This window comes from Crocodylus siamensis, chromosome 8 (genome assembly GCF_052110815.1).
Source record: "Crocodylus siamensis isolate JL-2025a chromosome 8, ASM5211081v1, whole genome shotgun sequence".
Lineage (NCBI taxonomy): Eukaryota > Metazoa > Chordata > Crocodylia > Crocodylidae > Crocodylus > Crocodylus siamensis.
The window spans coordinates 23,859,226-23,867,542 of NC_143402.1; positions in this window are offsets into that span (position 1 = coordinate 23,859,226).

Genomic DNA, 8,317 nt, shown 5'->3' on the forward strand with positions numbered 1-8,317 from the left:
TTCATCCAAAGAAGTGCATCTCCCTATCCTTAGACCAACACAGCTACAACCTACACCCTGTTCCAGTTTCTGAGACACATAGGCTACATGTTTCATTTTGTTTTTCAGCTAATATGAATTAGTTTTTAACAACTAAAATACTCTAGCAATAAACCTGATCAATCTGTTCCTACTGGTTGCAGAAGAACTGGGCCCCAGTGAATTTGCATTTAATTCCATTTTGCAACTTGATAGTCTAGTAGTGTGCTTATATCCAAGCAAATTCAAAAGCAGCTCAAAGCCTTAATATTATTCCATTCCAGCTGCATAACACATACACGGTCTTATTTACCACTGTTCTTACCCATCAGTTCAGGTTTACTAACAAAAACTATGCGTGCCTGCATGGTGCATGTGCCTTTACAACTATTCTGAACTGTTTTCTAACACAGTGGTTAAAATGCAGGTGAGATGTAAGTGAACAATTCTTATTTAGGATTTTTAACAGAATCGGGTGGAAGTTTCATTTCTGTTGCATTTGCCCAGCAACAAATAACATGCAATCAAATTGCCAGCCAGACTCAGGTTTTCTGTGATGATCTGATCACCGTTCACCATTTTCTGAGATGATTTGATTTCTGTTTTTGGTGACGAGCTGATAAACTTTTACCATTTGTTTCAGATACTGTCGGCCATGGATTTTCAAGAACACCTGGCTGCTTATGCCAGATCCAGCAGCAGGGTGTAGGGATCCTTTCAGAATCCTGGAACATTTCTTTATAATAATTCAATTTTTTCTTCTAAAAGGGGATATTATAAATTGATTGTTTTAAGATAAATGAGAAATAGTCAGCTTCTTTGGTTGTCAGTGACATAATCATCATTATTACTACTACTATTACTGTTGTTGTTATTGCTACTATTATTTAAACTGAAAGCTTAGTGTCCTCAGAAAAACCATCTGCTTTTAAACACCTAGAAAAAAGGAGACTACTCATATACCCTTGATATGCATTTTAGGAGCAAGGGTACCTGGGTGCAGGAGTGGATCCAGGGGTGTGCACTGGTGCATTTGCATCCACTCTCTGATTCTTGCTGCATCTCAGGTTTAAAACGAACTGCCTGTCAGGAGTAGCAGCATTTTTGCTCAGACAGCAGTGAGAGCCTCAACTGAATTCATGGATCACTAAAAAATAACAGATTCCTTTTAAACCCTTCGTTCTACAGGTGCCAATGACCTCGCTCCATTTTTAGGGTCTTGATGTTGCACCAAAGCTATCCTTTTTTCTGCAACCCTGCTATCTGTTTGTTCCTGGTAAAGAATCTCCTAATTCACAGCCCTGAAGACTGTTTGATAACTCATTCCAGCACAAGTTATGTTTGCTTTCACTTCCATATTAAAGTGAAAAATACAGCCCTGGGCCTGTAACATATTAATAAAGCTTCTAATTTCTTTTTACCTGGACAAAGATGTTTTGTGTTTTTGGGGATGATGCTCACCTTTTCAAAACCCTACATCCCTCCATGCCTGGGTGCAGTGGAAGATAAAAGCACCTGACGGATGCCAGAAACCCATCATTTTCAGGCCAAGATGTAGACCATCGGGGCTCTAGACCCACAATCAGACAGCTATATAACAGTGCAGCACTATGCAAAGATGCGGGTGCTTCTCTGGTGCCTTGTGCATACTTAAATGTAAGAGCAGATGCAGAGGGGCTGCAGTGCCATGGCTGCACCTCACTTTTGGATTGGGGCACCCTGTGTGAGCCTTGGGGACTTTTTAAAGTTCCTAAAGCAGATGAAAATCCTCCCTCCCTTCCCCTTCCTCATTAAAGGGCTGCCTCCTCCTCCCAACTTCCCCCCATCCCCACCGTCCCCCACGGTGGAGAAGCCCCAGAGCCACTCATGTCTGCACCCAGGGTCGGCCCCACTGAGGACGGGGACGGGGCAGGGAGGATGGATGGGGGTTGCTGTGATCGGGAGGGTGTGGGGAACTCTCACCACCCTGTGGCCTCTGTCCCCTCCCCAGCTATGCCCAGCCCCTGATCAGTCTGGCTGGCTCTGGAACTCCCTTACCCTCAACCCTGGTGAAGACAGCGGGGGCAGGCAAGGGGAGGGTGGGGTGGTGAAGGAGCTGCCTCTGAGCAGGGAGGGGATTTTCATCTGCTTGAGGACTTCCAGGACTGTGTTTGCCCACACCAGTCGGGCACAGGGGAGCTGGTAGCAGGGAGCACCTCCACTCCCACACCCCACTTTGGGACACTGGGGATCTGCCCCCTGCCCAGCTAGAAGTGTTCCCTTGTGGGTTACCCTGAACCTGGGTGAGCTGCACCAGACACCCAAAGCCTCACTACAGTGTGAGGAGAGAGGGCATGGCTGTGGAGCCAGCAGGGCCTGGCCTTGCACCCAGCCTCAGCAGCACCCCATGTGTTGCGGGTTTCGTGGGAAGCAGTGGAGCGAGGTGTGCTCTGCTGGTGCCTCTTACCTCTGGTGTTGCATAGTGCTTCTGCCTCTGCCGCAGATGCAGCTGCTTGGGGCTGATGCTCAGGAAGGAGGGAGGCAAGCCCAGCTCTGAGCCAGTGCTGGCCACCTGCAGCCATGCTCAGGCTTCATGCTGGGTCCCTCCCAGCAGTGGAGGGGTTTAGTAGGCCTGTGCAAAGTGGCTAGTATTTGCTTTGGATTCAGATTCAGCCTATTTGGGGGACAGTGATTTGATTTGGTGATTCGAATCACTGTCCTGAATCGATTAGGCCGAAGCACACAGGCCCATCCCCCGCCCACTGTCCCAGCCTGGCAATGGCTGCCTCGCCTGCCCCAGCTCCAGGCTGCGTGGGGCACTCTGCTACAAGCCCCCGCGATTCCCTCACCTCACTGTCCCAGTGCCCTTCCCTCCCTTCCCCTGGGCTGCCCCACCTGCCCCAGCTCCGGCCCTTTAAGGAAAAAAAAACAGAGGAAACCCCCTGCCCTCATTGTCCCTACCAGCGGGGGGTGATCCCCACTGCCCCCCCACTGCCCTGCGCTGTGCAGGGGACTCTGCATGAGCCCCCTGAAGCCCCGAGGCTGCTGCAGGAGTGGTGAGTCCTGGGGTTTTTCCTGTTTGTTTTTTGTCTTTAAGGGGTGGGTGGGCAGGGCAGCTGGGGGTGGGACGGGGAGTTCATGCAGAGCCTCCCATGCAGTGTAGGGCAGTGGGGGTCAGCAGGGAGTGCCCCCCACCCTGGCCTGGCAGCACCTGGTGAGTAGTTTCTTTTTTTTTTCCTTTTCTGAAGATTTGGAGAGCTTCAAATTGATTCAGACCTTTTTATTGGTCCCCTGATTTCGGATTTGGAGATCTGGCCACCAAATTGGGCGAAATGTCCTTCAAATTGAATCAGCACTCAAAGCTTCGCAAAACCCTAGGGTTTAGTGCTGTCTTCACCAGGATCCCTGTCCCCTCCATGCGGTCAATGCCCATAGGGACTCCTGCAAAACCCTGGTGGAAGGAAGTCCTCCAATCTGAGCCATGCACAGATTAGCCCTGGCTGCTGGTACGGGCAGAGGAGCCCCCGTGAGTCCCTCTGCTGCTGTGTCTTGAAGGGATTGGGTGCTTTTTCTTCCCCTGAGCAGGTTATGAATATCTGGCCTGTGGGCTCATTTTCTTTCCATCCTGCAGCCTGTCTGTGGCTCCAAGCCACCTTCTTATAGCCAGGTCCAGTCCTAGCTTGCCTTATTCTTGCAGACAGAGTGGGGCAAAAGCAGTGACTCCTCAGACCTGTGAAACAGCCATGCTTTTTCATAGAATTATAGAAAATTAGGGTTGGAAGGACCTCGGGAGGTCATCTCGTCCAACCCCTATTCAAAACAGGACCATCCCCAACTAGATCATCCCAGCCAAGTCTTCATCTAGACGGGTCTTTAAGACCTCCAAGGATGCAGACTCCATTGCCTCTCTGGATAACCTGTTTCAATGCTTTACTAGGCTCCTAGTGAGAAAGTTTTCCCTAATGTCTAACCTAAACTTCCCTTGCTGCAACTTGAGACCTTTACTCCTTTTTCTGTTATCTGCCACCATTGAGAACAAGTCTAGCTTAGAGGTGTGCAATTCTTTTAACTGGGGGGCCACTTAATGAGATTTGGTGAGCTGTTGAGGGCTGCATACATAAAATTAATGGTGAAAAATATCATTTAAACAAATTTTTAGAATACAATTAATTTTTTATCTATAGTCAAACATCTACTATAAAATATTTTAATTTTATTTCAAAGAATATTTTTTGTACTGGTTTATGGTTTTTTGAGCAGTGCATATAGAGGCATTTGCATAACAGCTCAAAGTAAAGTCTCTCTTCCAAGGGAACCACAATCAGCCAGTAGGATGCTTGGTTATGGGAGGATGCCCGCACCCCCAGCAGAGCTCTGCAACTGCCCACCCACCCCCCAAATCACAAGGGAGCTGCTGCCACAGCCTGTACCCCTGCATGCTCCTCAAGAGCTGCCTGCACCCCAAATCATCCCGCCCCTCCAACCCTCCTATCCACAGTTGCCCTCACAAGGCCTGGAAAAGCCCATCAGCCCCCTCCAGCCTACGCCAACTCCCCACCGGGGCTGCGCCCACCCACAGTCCCAGGGATCTCCCTTCCCCCAGGAGGAGCCCCAGCCCCAGCCCCAGCCTCAGCCCCAGAGTGTTGGGGGCAGCCTTACCTGGGTAGATGGGACAGGAGCCGTGCTGGCTGCAGGCAGGAGGCAGCAAGTAGCTGGGCCAGCTCACAGTGCTGCACTGATCTAATCCATACAGTTCATATTTAGTTCTTCCTTTGATCACTTTTCTTCTGCTGTCATAGACTTATGCTTATAGAATCCTGTGAGACTGCCAAACTTCTGTAAGAAAAGATATATTTATTCTGGAAATTAGAAGATGGTTTCAAACAGAGTTTTGGAATGGTCTTTTGAGAAACATTGTGGGGTAAAAGAACTCAAATCCCTACAGGATTATAATGGCTAAGATTATGGAAGGGATGGTATGATAGGTCTTTTGAATATTGTTCCTTGTATTTACAGGTGGGGGTTTGAACTGGTGATTATAAGCAGTCATAACCTAAGGAATATGGCTGCTTATAAACACAGGAGACTGGATCTAATGGTCCAGGATGCCCCTTCCTGTCCTATATACCTAGTGCTGCAGCTACCCTGCCAGCTGCTGCACCCAGAAGTTAAGGTGAGGCAGATATGAAGGCAAGGAAGAAGATGGGATTGACTAACTGCTCCTCGAGTAATTCTTTTTGGGATAGCTTTACACACTACTGTGCTGTTTGGGAGAACAACAGTGCCTGCAGAACTTCAGGATGACGTAGGTTATATGTTTCTAAAGAGCTGAGTGTAGCTCATGCTACCATGGCTCCAGAAAATTGCGGGCTATTATCAGTTTTTAAAACTGAAGATATGGCATGGTGTGAAAATATAATTTTCAATGCCATTATAATGCTTTCTGTTGTGGTGCTCTGTAATTGCTCCATCTCCATGTAACGGAAAGAATAATAGCAATAAGGTAAATAGTACACTTCCTGGGGAATAAATTAGCTCCCAACATATGCCATGGATGATCTGGTGAATCAGTTGTGAGGCATGGCTCCACATGAACGGGTTGGTGTTGAGCACAAACTTTACAACTGGCCACCCAGTTCCGTATGTCATCACAGATGGAGGGCCACCAAACTGCCTGGTGAGCTCTGGATTGATATTTTGTCATGCTTTTGTGAGCATAATGAATCTTCTCTAGGACTTTCTGGCATAGTGCTGAAGGTATTAGTACTCTGTTGTGGAACATGACTAAGTCTCTGACAACACGGAGATTGAGTCTCTCTTGTTGGTAGTTTGCTAGTTCACAGTCCTTGAATCTTACTTGAGGCCATCCTTCCAAGCAGTATTTCTTTATATTTTGGCAAGAGGAAGCAGCTTCTTCAGCCTCCTGAAATCTCGTTTGTAGTGAAGCAGATATGTGTATCCCATCCGTAATAATGTTCATCTAAAAAGCAATATCTTGCTCCTGGCAGAGTTCCTCTGGAGACAGTAGTGTCTGTAATGATGCCCTAGAAAGAGTATGAGCTGTTTGTAACTCTTTTCCTGGGATATGTACTATATTGTAGGTGAATTTGAGCATTCTGAGGTGAAAACTCTGGATTTTTGGTGGAAGTTCATGCAGGGGTTTGTCTCCTAACAGAGACACAAGTGGCTTGTAACCAGTTTGTAAAGTAAGTCAGGCACACAAGGAAAGTTCTGAATCGCTCACATGTCCATGTAACTGCTAGTGCTTCTTTTTCTATTTGTGCATATCAAGTTTCAGATGGAGCTAGCACTCTTGACCCAAAAGCAGTAGGGGCCCAGTGGTATGCTTCCTGACGTTGTTGTAACCTTCCTCCAATCCTGTATGATGAAGCGCCTGCTGCAATATGAGTTTTTCATGTTGGATAATATTGGGCCAGTACCAGGAATGAACTGAGTATAGATTTGATCTCGTTGAAGGGCAACTGTTGTAGTGGTCCCCAAAGCCATATTCTTTTCCCTTAAGAGGTCCACTATTACATTTAGCTGATGGACAAATTTCAGTGCCTGTATGGCCGGTAAGCTAAGTAGGATTAACGAACCCTCTTGGTTTATAAATCTCTGCTTTAGTGTCATTTTTCCATTCAAGGATTCCAGTACTTTGAGGATACTGTTGCCTGGTCCCCGTAGCTGTTTAGTTAGGGGTAAGTAGAATCCCATCCTTGTGTGGGCTGTAGTAAGAATCGGGGAGAGCTGAGACTGTTGCTCCTGTATCTATTTTAAATGGTTTGGCTGTCCATTGAGCTCAATTTCTATCATCCAGACTCCGGGATCTGATGAAGACTCTATAACTTCATTTAAAAGTACTGTGCAATCCCCTGCATCCTGTTCTGTGATTTCACAGACTCCCGTAGTGGAGTAACAAACTGAAGCACAGTGACCTTTCTTTTTCCATCGCCGACATATCTCTTCTATAGCAGTACACTGAGCACATCCATGTCCTGGAGTTTGTCCACACCTGTGGCACTGGCCTCATTTCTCATGTGTTTGCCCCTGTGGGCACTGGTGGGACCACTCCCTGTGTTCGTTGTACCGGTCAGTTCTATATGCATTTGTTTGTAGTTTCTTTACTAATTAATGTATTAACTAATGCCTGACAGGAATGAGAATCACTCCTGATTATTCTGTGTTTCTGTTTAACTAGCTCTGATTGGTGAGCATATATGATAGCCCTCTGGAGCGTTAAATCAGGATCTAAATAATCCTTGTGAGAGCTCTGTATCATGAAGCCCCACAACTAAGCAGTTCCTAATTAGCTCCTCCTTAAGCTTCTCCTATTGACAGGACTTAGCCATTGTATACAAAGATGTGATGAATCTGTCCACAGATTTTGAAAGCTCCTGTTTATGGATGTTGAATCTAGCTCATTCATAAATCATATTTCTTTTGCCCAGAAAATGATCAGTTAATGTTGGGAATCACCTGTTTGATTTCCGGTTGGTGGAAGGATTCACGACTTCTGACACCAGGTCTTAGGAAGAAGCAGAAGACTTTTTGTCCTCATTAAGCCTTTATTGTAACAACTAACCCCGGACCCAAAATGGTTGACTAACCCCTTCCTGTGGATGACATCGCTCTCTAGTACAGAACTTAACTCTTATTACTACACACCCCAGTTCAAAATGTACAGCCACTGCCACCTAGAAACTCGCCATCTCACATCACTACAATTTGTTATAGGAAGACTGAATATCAAGGGTACTGTTATGGGAGCATGTGCTGCCTTAAAATGTGCACTCACTGTGTATTAAGGCTTGCTAATCACTGGAAACCCATTAATGGTTTTGTATGCCTAGGGTGCCTTGATTGTATCAGAGCAATTGATGGAATTCATATTCCTATTATTTGTTCCTTCCTATCTCAGTCTTTGGAATTCATAAATACAGATATCTGGTTGGCTTCAATATCTGTCTGACCATAATATACTTTTACTAGTATTTAGCCAGGGTGGTCTGGAAAAGGTCATGATTTCAGGAACTCACAAACCCTTTCTTCATTTACTTCTACTATGGACAGTCTCTACCACAATGACTCATAACGTTTTTCACTGGACATTTGTATTATATGAAGGAACTGTTTTACTGCTTCCTGAGAAGCTGCAGGATAACAACAGTCCCAAGGGATGACAAGATCAAACGGTCACAAACTCTGCCGTGACCGATTCAGGCTGGACATGAGGAAGAATTTCCTTATTGTCCGAGCCCCCAAGGTTTGGAATAGACTGATGCAGGAGGCGGCTCAAGCACCTACTTTGAACGCCTTC